Below are 22825 nucleotides of genomic sequence, written 5' to 3' on the forward strand. Positions count from 1 at the left end.
GAAATCACACACACACACACACACACACACACACACACACACACACACACACACACACACACACACACACACACACACACAGTCAGCAATTGCAGGATTCAAGCCTCTACCTAACTATGTTCTGATACTAGAGAGATACGCATTAACACAGCGTGCGATATGCTTTACTGAGTGACTTGCTTTCTCCTGCTAAATTTGTGGGATGCTGACATCAGCAGACTTTACAAAGAGGAATGTACCTCTTGTAATGTGTTTTCCCAGTCTCCAAAAAAGGCACTCCTCTCAAAGGAAATCACACACATACACCCCACACACACACACACATAGTTAACCATTGCAGGATTCAAACCCCTACCTAACTATGTCTTGATACTAGAAAGATACGCATTAACACATCACGCTATATGCCTTACTAGGTGGTTTCCTTTCTCCTGCTATATTTGTAGGATGCTGACATCATCAGACTGGACATGGTAATGTGTGTACACTTTGTTTTATGCAATCCCAGGAATGAGCCATGTGGGTCGGCAGGTGTCAACAGCTTGAACAGGACCACATAGTTCTTAGCTTGTGTGATCTATCTGTGGACAAATTGACATTCCTTCATATGTCAACACATATTTATGCACAGATTGTTGATTTTGTAGATACAACATGTATCTGGGATGTTGATAAAGGGCTATTCAAAGTCTATGTGAGACATGTTTAGCTCTGTTCAGTGATGTATGTCCTGGGTGGCTGCCTTGCAAACAGTCTAGCATGTTTGGGAACCATGATCTGCACATGAACATACCACAGTTGGTACGGTTGTGCATTTGTCAGCTTCCAATAGCTCTGTTTATGACTTCAACCATGATGGACTCCATGACCTTGCAAATCAGACTTCATGAGCTTACTGGACTATACTTCCCATGGTGTGTTGTGCACCAACACTTGTGGGGAGAGCCATATGTTGCTGTAACACATTCAACAGTTCCAGATCCTGTGGAGAGGGTGAGGCTCAACAGACTGTTCAGGTGCAGGGTCTGTTTGTTCTGTAGTTCATTCATGACACATATAGGGAAACAATGTAATCCAATTGCTGTCATGCTTTCAGCTTTGGGGGGAGCTGCTCACCCATTCTACATGTGATATCTCCAGGTATGATGATAAGGACTTTCGTCAGTGGGAGGTAGGTATGTATATATGGGTCTGTCTGACAGGATGTCGGCATTGTCAATCAGGTACAGTTGGCCCTGACTCAGGACGTATATGAGTGTACATTGCTATTTATGACATAGCTGAAGGAGGTGTCATGATTCTGTCTGGACTCCTTCACAGCTACTCTTTACAAAACACCGACAAACCTGAGCACTAATCCCTGTTATACTCTTTTACACACTTAACACCCTGCTGATCCTTTGTGATCAGTCTACAGAGTATGTCATCATAATATCCTGGCATGTCCAGGGGTCGGTTTTGTGTGTACTCTCCAGTTCAGCTAGTGAATATTGTGATTTTGACACAATGTCACAACTGCCTCATGTACACAGACAACCCTCTCCTCCTCCCAACAAACTCAGATATATGTATGAGATGTAACTATATAGACATACAGGAGGCTGAGCTCTCTCGACCCATGACTGGCACAGTCTATCAGGTGGTGAAGGTAGCCACACACACCACATATCAGTCTCACATAAATCTATAGCGACAGCAATCAAACCACATTATCACACATAAACATACTCGGAGGCTCTAAATAACCTCTGCCTAAGCAGCAGAGACCTCCAAAGCAGACACACAAACAACTGCTACCCCACTACAATACCCACATATCACATAGTTCACAATGTCAGTGTACCACACAGTCACTGCCCTTCGGGCTAAGCAACACACCTAATACACTTGTAATAGGTGACACTTATTGTCAGACACACTGACGTCCCACTCAGCAGGCCAAACAAGGGGATGGTCACTTTGAGCTGTCGGTCAGGTGCCAGGATCCGCCACATAACACATGCACTCAGGTCACTCCAAAGCAAGTACAGAAATGGCTCCATCATTGTCCATGCTGGTGCGTAAAACCTCAGACGTTCCTCCCTGGACCACATGACATGATACATAGAGGAACTCTCTGATCATGTAGGCCAGGCCACTATGACCCTGACCTTGTGTACCATCTTACACTCACCAAGTATGATGTCACAGTATACAGACAAACTTATCACGTTTAACAGTTGGCTAACATATTGGTGTCATTCAAAGGGGATCCAGTGTCTGTCAGCCTGGGGTGACATGCTCAACATGCCATGTAGCTTCGCTATGGACAGCTTGCACCTGTCATCCTTGGACTTTCGAATACTGGCTAAGGCTCTTGCTACCACCATACTGCCTTTTTTAAGAGGGGCTCAAAAGACAAACCCACCTCCATAGACATCACAGAGTAAATGAAACTAAGGGTAATGCTGCTCAACACCAGATGTGTTACCCTCAAATTGCGCCCACTCAGGACTCTCCTCAGTATGGAGAATAGTGATATCTGTGCACTAACAGACACCTGGTTCAGGCTCGCAAATGCACACCAGCACTACCAGGTTATATTTCATACCATGCTTTCTGACCACAAGACTCGGAACGGACAACACAAATAGGGGGAGTATCCATATACATCACAGACACACACACCTCCGGGTTAGTAGCACTGCACAAAGCATTGCAGACCATACATATGCAACTAACATTGTGCAAAACTGCCTTTCAATTTGTTGCCTGCTACAGACCACCCTCCCAAACTCAGGAACCACAATCAGCTTTCCTGGGAACACTGGAGAATATGAAGGTCTCCCCAAACACCATTATATTGGTTCATAGGTTCATAGGTTCATAGGTTCATACTAGGCTATCTGCCCTAGGGCATTTATAAGCCTAGCCAGAGTGTGTGTGGCTTTCACCACCCCTTAGGATGAGAATACTATACCCATTAGTTTGCTGTGCCTCTGTCCAGCAGTGATACAGAGATGATTCCCGGGGTAAACCTACGATCTCTCATCCACTCGTCAAGATTTCTCTTGAACAGAGTCAGTGAGGGGCTCTGCCTCACATGGACTGGGATTCTGTTCCATAGTGTAGGGAGTCTCTGGGTGATGAATCTGTCCCTCCAGCATGTCCTATTTATATCCGTGTTGAGGTTTAAGTCTATCCGTGTTGAGGTTTAAGTGGGTGACTTCAAATACCCAAACATTAACTGGGGATACTACTTAAGCCCCAACACCCTCGCCCAACAGTTGCTACTATTTGTAAACTCATATGCTATGGCACAACCGGTCACCACACCCACAAGAGGGGAAAACATATTGGACCTGATCATCACCAACATGGGGACTCTATGTTCCACACCAGCGATATACCCCTCATTGGTAAGGTCAGAACATACATTTATCTCACTGGACATCCATATCCCGTCCCCACACCCATCCTGGGTAATCTTGGTGAACTTCTCATAAGCAAATGTCTCACTTCTCCAAAGCAAGGTGGTATCCTTCAGAGACCCTGGGACAGTGGTAAATACGGCTCAGACTGCTGAATCCTTTACACACACATTCTATGGACACCTAGTGGACTGCATGGATCGTGCTATCCCAAATAACAACAAGACTCACTCCTCCAATGGCAGGGGACCTGTCTGGTAGACTACAGCCATTAATAAGCTATACAATGACAGGAGGAAGCTACTACATGATAGAGCACAATCCCAGACAGGGAAGGCATCTGTGATCTGTACTAGCAGACAGCTACGATCACTCATGAATTTATCTAAGGCCCGCTTCTAACGGACAATTGCACCAGACACGTAGGACAATCACAAGGCCTTCTTCAGTTATGTCAGGAACCTGGGTGGACACTTACTGATATGCTGTGAGTTACTGCATACTGACTAAACATACCCTGAACCCATTGACATCGCCAACTTCCTGGCAAACAGGTTCAGTGCAGATGTCTCCCCCCCATCCCCCCTAAGGAGCAACTATCCATCCCAACAGAGTGTAACCTCCCTGAAATCACAAATAAACAGGTGAGTGCTGCCCTCCCCAAAGTGGACAACACAGCATCAATGGGACCAGATGGTGTTCCGGCCTGCATCTTACATGAGCTTCATGACAGACATAACCCTCACATTATGTCACTGTTCAATATCAGAGTTACTACAGGATATGTACCCAAGGAATGGCATACAGTGACAGTGGTCCTGCTCCACAGAGTTGGTGCCACAATGGACCACAGACAATATCGCCCTATAAGCCTAACTAGCCTGTTCTGCACAGCTATGGAGGGTATTGTCATGGGACTCATAAACATAGACATCAGGAAACTACAGACACTGTGTCCTACACATTTCAGTGTTGTTGTGGGTAGATCTTGCCTTTTGAACCTGTTTGTATTCTTTAAACGGTTATCAGGTCCATCGACGTGGGGATGGTTGTCCACACAGCCAACCTGGACCTTGCAAAACCCTTCAACACAATACCCCACTCGGCCATTATGCATAGGCTCACCAGCGTCGATATCGACACATATCTCACACGATGGATTGATACCTGGATCAGGGATAGCACCCACATGGTCAGTATTGCAGGTGCCATGTCTGACTATACACCAGTTACATGTGGCATCCCACAAGGCTCAGTTCTGGGACCTCTCTTGTTCAGTATATATTTGTCTGACGTACAGGCTAACACAGGAGGAATATGGCTGACCATGTTCGCAGATGACTGCAAACTGGGTGCCATAATCAACTCTCCAGCTGGCACATGCATACTCAAACAGGGTCTCACAGAGATGGATGACTGGTGCCTGAGCCATGGCTTACAGCTAAATGCCATTAGTTGCATAGTTATCCCCTTTGGGAATAACAACATGCCCACACATTACAACATAGGTAGTAATCCATTACATATGGTAGGTGTTGTTAGGGGTTTGGGGACATGACTTGTTCGTACTGTCACCTTTGACAATCACGTTGCCAAAGTGGTTAGACAGACCTTCTATATAGCCCACCTTATCCCATATGGTTTCACATATAGATCAAGTGAGGTCATTGTGCCCCTATACTCATCACGACCATGCTTGGTTACAATGCCACATTTGGGATGTACCTTACCCAACACCTGCAGCAACTTAAAGGCCACAAATGTTCCTCAACAAGCAGATCTAGGGACTCACACAGATGCCCTGCACAGTTTGGACACAGTAACTCCAGCTCTACTCAGTCGCTTACCGCCTACTCACATGTGATGTGTGCCTGTTGTTTACAGAAATACCCAACCCAGAATTGATGGACATGCTCCACCTCAGGATATCTGACTCCCTTGGAACTACACACTCCAGGGACATATACCTCAGCACAGATGTTAATAGGACATGCTGGAGGGACAGATTCTTATCCCAGAGGCTCCACTCACTCCGGATTGTAATCCCGGTTTTGCATAGGCAGAGCCACCCACTGACCACCTACAGGAGACATCTTGACAACTGGGTGGGTGATCGTATGTTTACCCCTGGGATATCTTCTGGGTCTCTGCTAGACAGAGGCACACTAGACTAAACATAAATGGGCTATCTTGTGTGACCTACTATTCACAGGCACAGTGTAGCAATCTGACAGTGTTGCGAAAGCCAAACACACTCTGGCTAGGCTTGTACATGCCCTAGGGCAGATAGCCTAGTATCGATCTCTGAACCTATGATAATGTTCGGGATGCACAATGTTTATTGCTGGTACTGTTTGCAGGTTTTTATCGTCTTTGCTTTCCCTATTTCTATGAACAACTTAGGTATCTGCAGAACATATTTGATTATGACAGGGTTCCACTATATTATATATGTGTCTGTTGTCATATTACTGGGTGCACAGGGCAGATTGCTGGATAGTGAGAGGTTCCTGGGTTAACACATGCAACTGCCAGTTATGTGTGGCCCACCGCTGTACTCAGACATGGCCTAAGTGTGTGAGCATGCCCAGTTCAGGCTTTCCGTGTTTTGTTGCCTGACATTTGTCTCATTTATTCAAGTGTGTGAGCATGCCCTGTGTGACCTTTTAGTATGTTGCTGTCTGAGGTCCACTACATTTGTTGATGTGTGTGAACATGACCAATATTAACATTTATACTGTGTGTGTTGAAAGTCAGGTTCTATTCTTACTGCAGGACTCACCTTTGTGTCATAACTCAACATGGATTATGCTGTGCCTGCAAGGTTTCCATGAGATACTTTGCATAGACTTATCAACATTTATTCATACAGGCTGACCACTGCAGTACTGTCATGGTTTAGTGGTTCAGTACTATGATTATAGTGCACAGTATTCTGGGTTCGAGGCCCATCACTGCTTTATATTTTCATACTGAGCAGACCAGACTGCTTAAGGGCAAGTAGAGCAAATATGAGCATGTTGGCTTTTGTTCAGCTATGCCCTACTTAGACCAAGCTTGTCCGACATTGCTCAATATTAACCAACATTGCTGGACGTTGCCCAATATTACTCAACATTGACCACAGTTGTGCTAGTTGGTGTGTGTGATTTTGTTTACATATACTGCATGTTGGTAAATCTGTTTATCACTGCTTTATATTGCTTAACACATGGCAATCATGCCTCAGGTGGTGCTGCAGGGCTGCCTATGTCAGATGCACATACTACACTCCCTATACATGTTTGAAAGCAGGTAGTGTCAACTTAGGCATCGCTTTTACTATATGTGGGAGTCAGAGAGAGGTATCATTTCCAGAGTTCCTACTGAGCCAGTGTATGTGCTATGCGGTGCCTCTTTGCCAAGGCCAAAGCATACTGGGCACGCCTCCTTCTGCCTACTGGGGCAGGCTCAGGTTGTTCCTCCTCCGAATCACACTCTGCCTGTGATGGTCTTGGCAATGGTGGGGGGGCTGTTTGGCCTGGGCCTATGCTGGTCCTGCTGCAGCTGTTTTCGCAGGATCATATTATGTAGCATAGCACATACCATGACAATTTGGGTACATGTAGTTGGTGAGTACGGCAAGGTTCCACCAGATGTGTCCAGGCACCGGAACCATGACTTGAGCAGCCCAAACACATGCTTGATTACATTTCGTGTTTGTGCGTGTGCCTCATTATGGCATTCCTGTTCAGGTGTGTGTGCTTTTCTGATGGGTGTCATCAGCCACGGCTCCAGTGCATAGCCAGCATCCCCCATTAGGTGACCATGTGGGATGTCCCCATTGGCAAATGTCTGGTACAGCTGCATCAGATGCCAGATATGGGAATCATGGTAGCTTCCAGGGCAGCCAGCACACACATTCAGTATTATGCCCTGGGCATCACACATGACCTGGCAGTTGATGGAGGGGAAGCCCTTGCGGTTGAAGTAGACCCTACCCTGCTCACCGGCTGGTGCTTTGATGCATATGTGCGTGCAGTCTATTGCACCCACTACCTCAGGCTATTCCACTATTTGCTGGAAGAGATGCATATTGCTGGCCAATACCTCATGGGAATTGGGGAAATATACATGATCACCGACATGTGCTGACATGGCATCCAGGAACTGGTGCAGTACCCTGGATGCTGATGCCTGTGATATCCCCATCATATCACTAGTTGGTCTCTAGAAGGTACCTGTTACTAATATTCTTAGGCCAACACATACCTTGGTTTCCACTGGGATGGGTTCCCCTCTGTTGGTTCTGTGTGTGAGGCGTGGCCTGCACAGCTCAACAATTTGCTGCAAGAGGTCTCTGTCCACTCTATAGCACTCCACTAACTCCAGCTCATGTAGCCCCTGGTAGGTTACCATGGGCCTGTACACTCTTCTCTGTCTCCTCACTGTGGGTTGTCCAGCAGCATTCGCATTGTCACCACCCTCAGCATGTTGCATATGTCGCTTTATAACAGCAATGTCAGCCCCTAACATTTCTTTGTCTCAGTAAAGCTTTTTCAGTTTTCACTTCTATTAGCTTACTGCAGTGTTGCAGTGTCTCTTGAGAGAAACATAATGGACTGTTGTTTGCAGTGTTTTAAGTGCTGGACTGGGCTGGGCTAGTGTACTGCCTGTGTAATTGTCTGCTTCTGATTGTTTTCACCTGCTAGCTCTGCTAGTACGCCCTGGTAGCTTCCTACTATTTGTTGTGCTTCCTTTTTCCTTTCTGTTTCCTCGGGGGGGCAGCACCATTCACACAAGTGCAAACACGCATACACCAGTTCACACGCACGCACACATGCTTACACAGACTAAAACTTGCTTATTCTTATAAAAATGCATGCACACCAGCACAAATGTACTTACAACTCTTTAAACAGCCTTATACATGCTTACTCCAGCTTAAACGTGCGCACTCACGCTTACACGCATGCACACTGTATTACTCGGGTTTACAGGCGCGCACATGCATACATACATGCTCAGCAAGAAACTTTGGTGTTATCCACGGCATACACCTTCAATTTCTTGCCTTTACCTAGCCTACCTGTTGACACACCTCTTTCAATGATGTGTAAATGACAGCTGACACATGCCACTCTGCTCCAATGAGCTTACATTCTTTCATACATACCCCCCCACGTGATGTCACCTATCTTCTTCTCCCCTTATCCTACTACTACACTCCACTGACTGTGCTCATTTGCTATGTAAACTTGTGATTCACTATCCTAAACCTCATTTGCACTGCATTGCCTATTAATGCTTCGTTACATCTCTTAGACTGTGCTTCCCCCCTTAGCAACCTCTACTCGGTGGCCATGTTGTCTTCAGCCTGCCATTCACTTGCATTGTAAATTCATATTAGCATTAAAATCCACATTTGTGGATCTTCATTATTGATTTTCTGTTTTTTTAGAGCACAGCGCGTTTGCGCGGTGCTGTGCTACACTTAAACCCCGGAGATCGGGATGAAAAAAAAAAGTTATTTTTTTTTTATTTTGCATCACTTAACGTTGCCAATGGCTGCATTTTTGGCCATTGACATGCTTACTCATGTAAATGCATCCTTTTTTTGGAGCTGTCACGGCTCCGTTTTGCTATTTGCAGAACTGTACTCAGTTGTCAACTGAGTACATTTCTACAAATAACACTACTCCTACTCGGACAGGTTTGGGTTTCCTGGATTGCAAATTTACCTCATTTGCATAGCTTTCACCTGCAATTGAGGTAATTTGCATATCCAAGCCCTGTCCGTGGAGGACTCGTTTAAGGAGCTCTGTTGCTTGCCCCTACCGGCTGTTCCTGGATCGCTCGGTGGACATGTTGGCTGCATGGAGTCTTACTCTACTCTTAGACTCCATGCAAGCCTTCGTGAATCCAGCCCAATGTCTAGTGCTGCCATCTGTTTGCTTGGAAAGATCTGATCGTATGTCTAAACAAGTAAACAAATGACCCATATAAGTAACTTCTTGTAGCTTGAATTTGCACTTATGAGGATTCAGCTTAAGATTCACTTCATGAGCTCTGTCTAGAACTTCCCTGAGGTTTTTATAATGTTCGACTTCACCATTGCCTCCTACCAGAATATCATCTACTATAATAGCACATGGATAGCCAGAAAAAAAAATTGTCCCATCGTATGCTGACAGACTTCATTGGCAGAATTTATCCTAAATGGCATTCTCAGAAATCTATACCTGTGAAAAGGTGTGCTGAAAGTAGTTAGCAATGAAGATTTACGGTCAAACAAAATTTGCCAAAATTAACTTTTCACATCTAAGACAGAAAGAACAGTGGCATTTGGCATAAGATCAGCAACGTCTTCAACTGTATGCATTGGATGATGAAGTTGTTTTAGTGCTTTGTTCAAGTCTCATGAATCAATACATTTTCTGATATAGTCTGAGCTTTACTTATGAGCTACTACCATGGAGGATACCCATTCAGTTGGTTCTTCTACTGGACAAATCACTTCTTGTTGCACCGTTCTGTGTAGCTCAGCTTTGACTTTACCCTGCATAGCTACTGGAACTTTTCTTGCTGGTCCGATGGGATCTAACTTCATGCTGTACACAACTGGGAGTTTGCCTAGTTTGTCTTTGAAAAGATCAGCATAGGTAGAAAAAAATAATCTGGGCAAAATTAGAACAGTTGTCTTTCAAGCTTACATGGTAGCCTTTTTTCATTAAATGAAAGCAGTCCCATTTTCAAACTGTCTTTGAGGCTTAATAATAACTGTACATGCCTTTTAACTATGTAAAATTGCAAGTTGTAGCTGTTCCCAGCAGAGTAACAAGAAAGCACAACTGATCCTTCAGTTTGAATTTCTTCACCACCATAAACAACGAGCTTCACACAATTACCCAAATCAAGCTTGTCACCAGCTCTTACTCTAGCAAACGTTTCTGCTGACATAACATTGCAGTTGGAACCAGTATCAATGTTGAGCTCTAGGAGACTCCCATTAATCAGAACAGTACAAAATACTTCATTCTTTGCCTATAAATCTACTGCATTGACTGTTTTACTGAGCATAGACACACCATCAACATAAAAAGTAGGGTCACAGCTTTCTAACTGAGCAACTTGACTCTTGGAATATTTTCATTCAATAAAAAATGGACCTCTTTTGAATTACAAAACCTTTGAAAATGATTCCACATTTTAACATCTGTGACATTGCTAATCAAAAGCTAAGCACTTTTCTCTTCTAGACTCATGATTTCCACCTCAGTTACTACAGTTGACAATCAGGCTAAGTGAGAGCAGATGCTTTGAGTTTGGTGACTCACCCTTGTGCTTCACATTGCATGTCCACTTTACAGAACATGCCTTAGAATTTGCTAGAAAGGTTCTGGATTTTACTGAAGTTGCCCATCTCTTGGGCCTGTGTCTTTTAACCACGTGCAGCATACTATCAACATTAGCATTGTTGCAGCTCCTTCCAAATCTATTTTCATTTGTGAGCATATTTCTGTGCTTCTCTGTGAGCTTGTATATTTGACAAATCTCTATGGTCTTATTCAAAGTTAAATCATTGTCTTGAAGAAAGATCTTTCTCACTGCATCATCTTTAATATCATACACAAGCCTGTCTTTTATCAACTCATCCCTTAAATAACCAAATCTGCACATTTTAGCCTTATTTCTCAGGTCAGTTATATATGCTGCAAAAGTTTCAGCAGGCTTTTGATCTCTTGTGTAAAATAAGTGCCTTTCCATTGTAATATTCATTTGGGGGTTACACATTTCTCTAAATTTATATTTTAAGTACTCTGGGTCTTCTTTTGTTTCAGCTGGTACCGCTATATGACAATCGTCCACCTTCCCTGTATACACAGCAGGTGCATACACAAATGAGCATTCCCTTTCAATGGCTTCTGAACCTAAATTAAGCAGAATAAATGCCTTTGTGCATGCATCTTTGTCAGTAAATGCAGCCTGTATGAAAGTATCATACTCTTGTTCAAATATTCTCCAATTTTTCTGTAATATTATTATCAAATACAAATGGAGCAGGTCTGCAAAATTCTTCTGCCATGCCACCAAATTACGCATAAACACAATGCAAAATATGGCCCTTGTAATTATGTATGAACATGCACACACACACACACCACGTACTTGTAATTCAAATGCACAATAAACTCTTTGAAAGACTTTACTTCACAAAATATTCTTTACAATGGCTACATTTTGGGAAATAACTGCACTGTAATACTGCAGAAACTTGCAAGCACATTGTACACTTTGGATACTTCGAATAGCTTTAGTTAATGTGAAAAAGTAGCACATAGTGAAAAACTATCATCATTTTCCTTTTTTTATACACTTTATGTGATTTGTATAATTTCAAATACTTGAATAAGTATTTTGAATAATCTTATCAATATGTCACAGTTTTGGATATTTTGTTTAACTAGAAATTTGTTTTGAACATTCTGAGTGCTTTGTTTTATATTCATTGAGGAAAAAATCATTTAAGTGAGTTTTAGTACCTGGAATTAATTTCTGACCTGATTTGCAAGTCATTTGAGCAGTAGGAATGATCCACTCCTATATATTCCTCTAACTTTAACCATGTGCCTCATGGTCTTGACTCTGCATCCCATTCTGACACCATGTCGCTTGTCTTGTGTAGCTAGTTAAGACAAAGAGGCTTGGGTGTTTATTTATATACTTTATTACATTCAGTCACATCAAGATGAATAGCAGCAACATAAAATATAAATGAACTAACTGACTGACTACTACACATACATACATGCTTACACCTCTGCAGCTCACTAAAAAATGGCAGTCTTGCTTGAACGTGCACAGTATTTATATACACATGCTAGCTCACTGGAAAGCTTCTAAAAGGTACATACACACTCTGATCTACACTGACCATAGCTTCATTGTCACCCCCTTACTGAGCCTCTGAGAAGGTGAGAGTATCTTTTTCTCATGCTGCTGCTGCTTCTCTCTTTCTTTAACTTCATGCTAATGCATCTTTTATTCACCTTCAGCTTTGGCTTTTCTCTGTTCTCACTTTCTTTCTCTGTACTCTCACACTTTTTGCTCCCAAGCTGTTTCATTCGCTCACCTACATTGACCTCTACTGGACATTTCATTTACAACTCCAGATTATTGGGTTCAGCCTGCATTTTAAGGTCATCACAGGATGAACTGTGTTCTTTGATGAACACTCCATACTCACACCCTCTGCTAAACTGCGTCCAGTATGACTGGTCTGAGCATTAGCTGGACCTATGGTGGCTATCATGTGATTCTTGGAAATATCAGTATATATGGTTCTCTTTACATACTGTCATCAGCTGTGAGACTCAGTTATTATTATTATTATTATTATTATTATTATTATACTTCAAAGCACTCATTTCTACTTTCTGGTATGCAATGCACACTTCAATATATTTACCATACGGGGCACTCATTTTGGTAATAAAACTGTTTTTACTGTATGTAAGTTCAGTTTGCAGTATTCACACTGCTAACCTCCAAGTTGCACGTGATGAGTGAGCATATAATCCCCAACAACCATTAATTTATCTGTCTCAGGTAGGAGGTACAGTATCATTATCAACACCACTACTGCTAATTAATATGAGGGTGTGATGTGACCAGCCTTAAAAATCTAATTCCAAACAAAATTGCTGCATCACAACATAACCAGCATCATACATTCCCAAAAAACTTTACTCTGTACAGGTACAGATCATAACCATACTCAGTGACTCCACGTGATTTACCCACCTCAACGTGAGACCAGTGTCTTCCAGTACGTTCTTTCCAACAGTAATTAAAATGTGAAAAAATAGGTATTTTCAATACAAACACATACAATATTTTTCTGGAGGAGACTATGATATTTCTGAAGTAGAAATAACCTTACCTAGATTTTCTAGAAATGTTGCCATCAGTCATACCAGTCCAGCTAACTATGAACATAATTACAGTTTATTTTTAAAATAAGCTGTTAACAGGGTATAGTAGCAATAGTTTTATCAGTAGCATTTCAAAATGCAGGGTCCAAAAGTTGATGAGCCTGATTCAATGCACATACCATTAAGTTTCAAAATAAATTACCAGCCACACATTTTTAAAATCGAATAATATAATGCTTTACTTAACATGAATAACATTTAGTAATGGCTTTATAAAATCAAAGACACATGAAGTTGTAATTTTGCACAAAAAACGTACAAAATAATGAAGTTAAACAGCTAGATGGCATCAGTGATGGGAGTAATATATAACAATATGTAATATATTACTGTAATATATTACAATTTCCTGTAACTAGTAATAGAACTAGTTACTTTTTCAAAATAGCAATTAGTAATAGTAACATATTACTTTTTTTAGTAACTAGTACCTTAAATGTGAGTTACTTTTGAGTTACATTTGCTTAAACCAGTGGTTCTCAATGTGGGTGGTATAGCCCCCTAAAGAGTGATGGAAAACTTCTAGGGTCCCTGTATAGTATGTATAGTAATCAGATGTTATGAGGTAGTAGAAACTTTGAAATGGCAATTTGGAAAAAAGAATTACAACATAATGTTGGCACAACTCATAGCCCGTAGCATTCATAATAGATCATTAGAATTAGTCTGGAGCACAATTTACTTCATTATTTTTAGCACTGCAAGGTGGTGAAAGCTAATGATGACCAGACTCTGGTCCTGCCCTGATACTGTGGGACTGTCACCCACTAAAACATCCCCTAACACTGGGACAATTCTAGCCTGCTAGAGACCATATCTTTATCTTGCAGGATAATAAATGGCATTAGGTTCATAGGTTCATAGGTTCATACTAGGCTATCTGCCCTGGGGCAATTATAAGCCTAGCCCGATTCTGTATGGCTTATGCCACCACTTGATTTGAGTATACTGTGCCCTTTTTAAGGTTTAGTTTACTGTGCCTCTGTTTAATAGTGACACGGCAGTAATCCTTGGGACAAACCTATGATCCCCCATCCACTTATCGAGATTCTTCTTGAAGAGATTCAGTGAGGTGCTCTGCCTCACATGAACTGGAATTCTATTCCAGAGTGAAGGGAGCCTCTGGGTTATGAACCTGTCCCTCCAGCAAGTTCTATTTATTTCTGTGCTGAGGTTCAAGTCCCTCGAGCGTGTGGCTCTAAGGGATTTAGATTTACTGAGGTGGAGCATGCCCATTAATTCTGGATTTGACATAGCTTTGTATGTCAGATTGCCTCGAAGTAGGCGGTATGCAACTGAGTAGAGCTGGAGTTTTTTTAACCGAGCAGTATATGGCATCTGTTTGAGACCCTTGATCCTCTTGGTGAGATACTTATGGGGTCTTTCTAATTGCTGCAGGTGTCGGGTAAGGTACATCCCAAAAGGGGCATTGTATTCTATGATGGGCCTGATGAGGGATGAATAAAGGGGCACGATTACCTCTTTTGATCTAGATGTGAAACCCTTCGTGATGAGGTGGGCTATGTAGAAGGTCTTTCTAACCACTTTGGCAATGTGGTTTTCAAAGGAGAGATTGCTATCAACTTGGGTCCCCAGGTCCCTAATAACTTTCTCTGTACTTAATGGGTTTCTGCCTATGTGGTAATTTGTGGGCACATTGTTTTTGCCAAAGGGTATGACTATACATTTTTTAGCATTTAGCTTTAAACCATGGCTCTGGCACCAGTTATCTGTCTCTGTGAGACCTTTTTGAAGGATGTTTGTGTCAGCTGGAGAGTTGATTATGGCGCCCAGTTTGCAGTCGTCTGCGAACTTGGTGAGCCATAGTCCTCCCACGTTTGCCTTTACCTCGGAAAAGTATATACCGAACAAGAGTGGTCCCAGGACAGAACCCTGTGGGATGCCACTTGTGACCGGTTTCGAGTCAGACATGGCTCCAGCAACTCTCACTCTGTGGGTTCTGTCTTTGAGCCAGTTTGCGACCCATCTTGTGACATAGGGGTTTATATTTAAGCTCGACAGCTTATCTATGATGCCCGAGTGGGGTATTGTGTCAAATGCCTTTGCAAGGTCCAGATAGGCTGTGTGGACTACCTTCCCTTCATCTATGGCTTTGGTGACTGTTTCAAAGAAGTCAACCAGGTTCAAAAGGCAGGATCTGCCCTTGACAAAGCTGAACTGGGTAGGAACTAGTGTCTGTAGGTCCCCAATGTCTTTGTTTATGAGCTCCATGAAGATCCTCTCCATAGCCTTGCAGACTAAGCTAGTCAGGCTTATGGCACGATAGTTTCCAGGGTCCATAGAGGCTCCACCTTTGTGGAGTGGGACCACTGTTGCTGTATGCCATTCTGTGGGCACATATCCTGTAGTGAGGCTGAGATTGCATAGCTGTTTTATTTGAGGGATTAGTTCCTCTTGTAGTTCATGTAGGATGCAACCTGGGATGCCATCTGGTCCCATGGAAGCAGTGTTTTTTGCTTTGGAGAGGGCAGCCTTCACCTGAGCATCTGAGATGTTTGGGAGGCAGCCCTCTGCTGGGATAGATACTTGCTCTTTTGGGGAGTTTGCACTGAACCTGTCTGCCAGGATATTGGCGATGTCTGTGGGTTCAGTGTATTTTTTGTCGTTTAGAATCAACTCAGAACAAGTCTGGGAGTTGCATCCCAGGTTTCTAACATAACTGAAAAAAGCCTTATGATTGTCTTTGGTGTCCTGTGCAATTTTTCTCTCAAAGCTGGCCTTGGAGGATTTTATGAGGGATCGTAATTTTTTGCTAGTACTGATCAGAGATGCCTTCCCTATTAGGGATTTTGCTCTATCATGTAGTAGCTTCCTCCTTCTGTTGTACAGTTTATTTATGGCAGGGGTCCACCAGACTGGACATCTGCCTTTGGATGATTGGGTCTTGGTTTTGTTTGGGATAGCATGATCCATGTCCGTAGAATGCATTTATATAGGATTCTGCAGTTTGGGCTGTAGTTTCCACTGGCCCTGTTGCCTTGAAGGATTCCACTTCAGTTTTGAGAAGTGAGAAGTTCACTTTTGAGAAGTTTTTCACCGTGGTTTTCTGGGCTGGGGGTGGGGTCGGGATGTGGACATCCAGTGAAATTAATTTATGGTCTGATCTTACCAATGAGGGATATACTTCTGGTGTGGAGCATAGAGTCCCCATGTTGGTAATGATCAGGTCTAGTATGTTGTCCCCTCTTGTGGGAGTGGTGACTAGTTGTTCCATAGCATTTGAGTTTATAATTTCCAGGAATCTTTGGGCTAAGGTGCTGGGGCTTGAGTAGTGCTTCCAGTCAATGTTTGGGTAGTTGAAGTCGCCCAATATAATGGTGTTCAAAGAGATCTTCATGTTCTCCAATGTTTTCAGGAAAGCCAAATGGGATTCCTGACTTTGAGAGGGTGGTCTGTAGGATGCTATAAACTGAAAAGCAGTCTTACCCACTGTTAGTTGCACATGGATGGTCTCCGATACTTTGTGCAATGCCACTAACCTGGAGGTGTGGATATCCTTGATAAATATGGAAACTCCCCCTCCTTTTGTGGTTCGGTCCGGGTTTTGGGGCCGAAAAGCATGATATGAGGTATAGCCTGGTAGTGCTGGGGTGCTCTCTGGAGCCTTGAACCAGGTTTTTGTCACTGCACAGATATCGATGTTCTCCATACTGAGGAGAGCTTCGAGTGAGTGCATCTTGAGGTTAAGACTTCTGGCATTTAGCAGCATTACCCTTAGTTTCTTGTTCCTTGTGCTGTCTATGGGGGTGGGTTTTACTTTTGAGCCTTGCCTAAAAAAGGCACTATGGGGGTGGCAAGAGCCTTTGCCAATATCCGAAAGCCCAGTGGTGACAGGTGCAAGCCATCCCTAGCGAAGCAATGTGGCTTGTCAAGCATGTCATCCCAGGCTGACAGACACTGGATCCCCTTTGAATGACACCAAAATTTTAGCCAATTGTTAAAATCAATCATTTTGTCTTTGTACTGTGGCATCATTCTAGGTGAGGGTAAGATGCTGCTCAAGGTCAGGGTCATACCAGTCTGGGCTACATGATCAGAGAGCTCCTCTATGTCTCTTTTCATGTAGTCCAGGGAGGTACGTCTCAGGTCATTCACACCAGCATGTACAATGACTGAGTCATATTTGTATTTGCTTTGGAGTGACCTAAGTGCTTGCGTTATGTGTCGGATCCTAGCACCCGACAGGCAGCTCACTGTGACCTTCTCTTTATTCAGCCTGGTGAGCAGGACGTCAGTGTGTCTGACAATAGAGTCACCTATAACAACAGTATCAGGTGTGTTATTCAGCCTTAAGGGCTGTGGCTGCTTGGCACACTGACTTTGTGGGTTATGTGTTGTGTGTGTTTTGTTTTGAGGTAGCGTTTGCTTGGATGTCTGCTTTGGAGGTCTCTGTTGCTTAGGTAGATTTTTATTTAGAGCCTCCGAGTATGTTTTTGTGTATTTATGTGTTTGGTTCGCTGATGTGGTGGGACTATGTGATACTGGAATTGTGTTATGTGAGGTTACCTTCTCCTCCTGACTGGTTACACCAGTTTTGAGATGAGAGAGCATAGCCTCCAGTTTGGCTAAATAGTTGCATCTCTCACATATATTTGAACCTGTTTGGAGGAGGAGAGGGTTGTCCGTGTACATGAGACAGTTGTAACATTGCCTCAAAATTCCCAGATTCACCAGCTGGACTGGAGAGGAAACCATTGACTGACCTTTAGACATGCTAGAGTAATAGGGAAACTGAATTTAAGATGGACCAATAGAGGACAGGGTAATCGTAGAAAGTATAAGAGTAAGTAGTGCTTATGGTTTAATAGTGCTAACTTGTAGGATTACTTAATTGGACCAGTGAAGGGCCTTAGAATGAGAATATGGTGTTTAAATTGAGAGATAGAGCAGTTCTAAGGGAAAAAGTGAAGAGCAGACTTTGTGGAGCCAGGAGTAGTTTAAACCCAATTAGGCGGCGCTGCCCGTTATTGCGCTATGCTCAAAAACGCGCAAAACCGCGCAAAAGAGGGTTTTAAGAGAGGAAGATGAAGGAGTTTTGGAATTGACCCAAAATGGCCAATAAAACTACAGTTTCAAGTCAGTAACCACTCCCACAGGGGCAGGTAGGCTGCTCAATGTTTTTCACTGCCACTGATCAACAGAGAGACTTTCCTTTAGCCCAAGCAAAAAATGGCCTCACAGAAACTTACAAACAGTTCAAGAACAGCAAGCCTGTAACTGAACTTTTTTAAATCTCAGAAAAGTGGGAAAAAAGCAAGATTTTTTTTTTGTTTTGTTTTTTCAGAGATAGCAGAGGTTAACAAGTATCAACAAGTTATAACAGTGCAGTAAATGACCCCACACAAGAGTGCTAGGCCAAAGACAGATAAAATGCAAGTTTTGAGAAAAAAATGGTTTTAAAAATAAGTGCAAACAGGAAATTCAGTAAACAGCTCTAGGTTGTGCTCTAAATACAGTTACTAATGCAGAAATCAAATTTAACAAGCCAGAAAATGCTCAAAATAGGCAGCTATGCAGAAAAACTTAGCAAATAAACAGAGGAAAAATACTTAAAGTCTCAAAAGCGGCTCCTTTCTTCTCTCAACGTTTTCTCCTCTTGGTGGGTGCTTCACCAACAGCCAACAAGCCTGAAAAGATGCCAAAACCACGAGGCAACCAGGTTTTAAGAGAGGAAGATGAAGGAGTTTTGGAATTGACCCAGAATGGCCAATAAAACTACAGTTTCAAGTCAGTAACCACTCCCACAGGGGCAGGCAGGCTGCTCAATGTTTTTCACTGCCACTGATCAACAGAGAGACTTTCCTTTAGCCCAAGCAAAAAATGGCCTCACAGGAACTTACAAACAGTTCAAGAACAGCAAGCCTGTACCTGAACTTTTTTAAATCTCAGAAAAGTGGGAAAAAAGCAAGATTTTTTTTTGTTTTTTTGATTTTTCAGAGATAGCAGAGGTTAACAAGTATCAGCAAGTTATAACAATGCAGTAAATGACCCCACACAAGAGTGCTAGGCCAAAGACAGATAAAATACAAGTTTTGAGAAAAAAACGATTTTAAAAATAAGTGCAAACAGGAAATTCAGTAAACAGCTCTAGGTTGTGCTCTAAATACAGTTACTAATGCAGAAATCAAATTTAACAAGCCAGAAAATGCTCAAAATAGGCAGCTATGCAGAAAAACAGCAAATAAACAGAGGAAAAATACTTAAAGTCTCAAAAGTGGCTCCTTTCTTCTCTCAGCATTTTCTCCTCTTGGTGGGTGCTTCACCAACAGCCAACAAGCCTGAAAAGGTGCCAAAACTACAAGGCAACCAGGTTTTAAGAGAGGAAGATGAAGGAGTTTTGGAATTGACCCAGAATGACCAATAAAACTACAGTTTCAAGTCAGTAACCACTCCCACAGGGGCAGGCAGGCTGCTCAATGTTTTTCACTGCCACTGATCAACAGAGAGACTTTCCATTAGTTCTTCATAACACCATCAGTCGGAATCAAACTCATCACTTATCAGATGAGCACCTGATGCCCCAAACCACTGCACCATGCAGGACTCTTCTGGTGGATCTTTGATCAACCAAGTTTGTCTTGACAGTTTTTTGTTATGTTCTATTTAAAATTCTTTTCGGGTTTTGATTTTTAGTTGCTATCAAAATGTGATAGGTGTTTATAGGTCTTGTGCTGCTGGCTGGTTTGGTTTAATTATTATCTGTGACTCTCTAGCTATAAAGACTAGTCTTCTTCTTCTCCTTTCAGCTGTGCCCATTAAGGATCACCACAGTGGATCATCAGCCTGCAGAACAAGTGGCAGTGGAGTTTTACATTGCCGAGTTGCCAGCCCAGTGCCTAAACATATTCAGAAGGCACACACATGCACAAACACACCTAAGGCCAATTTAGAATGTCTAATCCACCTGCAGCATGTCTTGAAAATGTGGGAGAAAACAGGATCACCCTGAGGAAAAACACTCGAACACAGGGAGATTAGTGTGGGTGTTGTACCTTTATAGCCACTGTAGTTCATGGGTGCATGCATAAAAAGTACTGAGCACATGCAAAGTGCCAATTTGTGTAAGCAGCTGGAGTGAAAGCATGTATGGTGTAGCAGTCAGTCAGTTAGCTAGTTCATTTAGGTTTTATGGTTTTATGTTCCAATCATTCATCCTGATGTGTTTGTGCGCAATAAATATCTTAAATGAACACCCAAGTCTCATCACCTTATTTTAATACACAAGATGAATGACATGGTGTCAGAATGGGATCTGAAATCAAAACTTCTTAAAACCATGAAGCGCAAAGTTAGAAATGAAGGAATATACAAGAGTGGCATAAACGACTCACAAATGACTCATAAACAGATCAGAAAATATTTCCAGGTACTTAAACTCATTTAAATGATTTTTTTTCCTCGAGGAATATAAAGCAAAGCATTCCAAACCAATTACTGAATAAATAAAATGTTCAAAATGCAACATACTGAAAAAAGTTCTTGAAATAATTATGAAAATCATACACATCGTTACCATATCATGATGCAAATGGAGCTCTGTCATGAAGATGTACATGTTTGTCTTTTTGAAGCATTTATTTATTTAACATTTGTTTACTGGAAATGTCTGACTGGGACAGAACCCATTTTCAGTGGAGGCCTGGGGAGAAACACTCCAGACACTTGTCTTTGGAATATGGGAGGAAACTGGATTACCCAGAGAAAACCCACACAAATGCAGGGAGGACATGCAGATTGTGCGCAGAAGGCACCCCAGCTGAGAATTGAACCAGAGAACCTCTTGCTGTGACATGACAGCATTAACTGCTGTACCACTGCACTGTGTTCTTTATATGCAGGTACATGCCTGAAGGAGGATGATAAGTAACAGTCCTCAAAGAGAATGCCTCCTCACAAAGGCCATCTTCCACATGGAGACTTCCATGCTTGACACAGGCAGCAGTGAAGGCCTTGCTAAGAATTATGTACATCTTCTTGAAGATCTTTCTGAATATGGATTGAATATCCTTCTGTAACACCCTGTGCATGACCTAAAACATAACCTCCCTGAAGTCCACATCCTCTTTCCTGGCAGCAGGCAAAGCATGTACAGGCACAATCTCCTGCAGGTTCATTTAAGATATGTTGTGACATTTACTTGTTGCTTCTTTCCAAGAGACATGGATGCTAAGCCAGGCGTGAATTTATGGTTTCCCATCCAATCATACAAATTTCTTTTGAATAGAGTAACAGAAGTACCTTGCCTTATACAGAGAGGGAGATGGTTCAAGAGAAGTTGCATTCTCTGTGATACATTCCCATACCCCAACAAGTTCTATTTGTGTTGCAAAAGAGAGTGAGATCCATTAATTGAGTGTTCTGTTACCATTGGATTAGTGAATCTGTAATAGGTCTAACAAGAGGCAGAGGTCACCTCTTAGTAGCATGTATGATACTGAGATGGGAGACAATGCTTTGAGATGGTCTGTATAGTTTTTATGATTTAGGGCCATGAATTTTTTAAAAACATTGTGGATTTTCCAGTTATGACTTAGGGCCTTGAATTTTTTGAAAGCATTGTGGATGTTCCAGTTATGCCAAGTGTTTGGATAGGTACATACAAAAAGGCCATTATATTCAATGATTGGCCTAATGAGAGCCAGGTATAGTGGAATGATTACATCCCAGGGCCTGGATACCATATCATTGAATATAAACTCTGTGATGAAAAATTACTTCTTTACAATAGTGGATATGTGATGATCGAATGACTATTCATTTTTAACATCAGTTTTAAGAATCCTGACTATGAAATCAAATTTTAGGTGTGTGTTGTCAATGTGATAGCTACAAAGATGGATCTTTTTGCTAAAGGATACTATTACATGTTTCTTGGCATTTATTTTTTGCCCTTGGTTTTGACAACAGCTATTTGTTTGGGAAGGTACCTCTTGGAGGATCTTGGTGTCCTCTGGGGAGTTTATGATGGCACCAAGTTTACAGTTATCTGCAAAATCAGTCAGTCATAGACCCTTTTAATTTGCTTTGACCTCCAAGAAGTAAATGCTAAAGAGGAGTGGCCAAAGGACTTAAACTTTGGGGTACAATGCTAGTGATAGGTTTATTGAAAAGAAGTAGAGCTGGCACCCTAATTTTCTGGTTTCTATTTGTGAGCCAATTTGCAATCTAATGTGATACATAAGGGTTTATGTTTAACTTGGAGAGTTTATCTATGATGCCTGAAAGTTGAATGGTGTCAAACAACTTTGCGAGTTTGGTATATGTGCTATATATTGACATGCCCTCAATCATTCTTTCTGTAACTTTCTTAAAGAAGTCTACCAGATTAAGTAGTGTTCCCCAGTGCTGCAGCAGGTGCCATACTTGCTTTTGGTGCAGAAGGCTGTGAATTCCATTCCCCCACCATATAGATTGATGACT

This window comes from Protopterus annectens, chromosome 1.part1 (genome assembly GCF_019279795.1).
Source record: "Protopterus annectens isolate FY-2018-M chromosome 1.part1, PAN1.0, whole genome shotgun sequence".
NCBI classification, from domain to species: Eukaryota; Metazoa; Chordata; order Ceratodontiformes; family Protopteridae; genus Protopterus; species Protopterus annectens.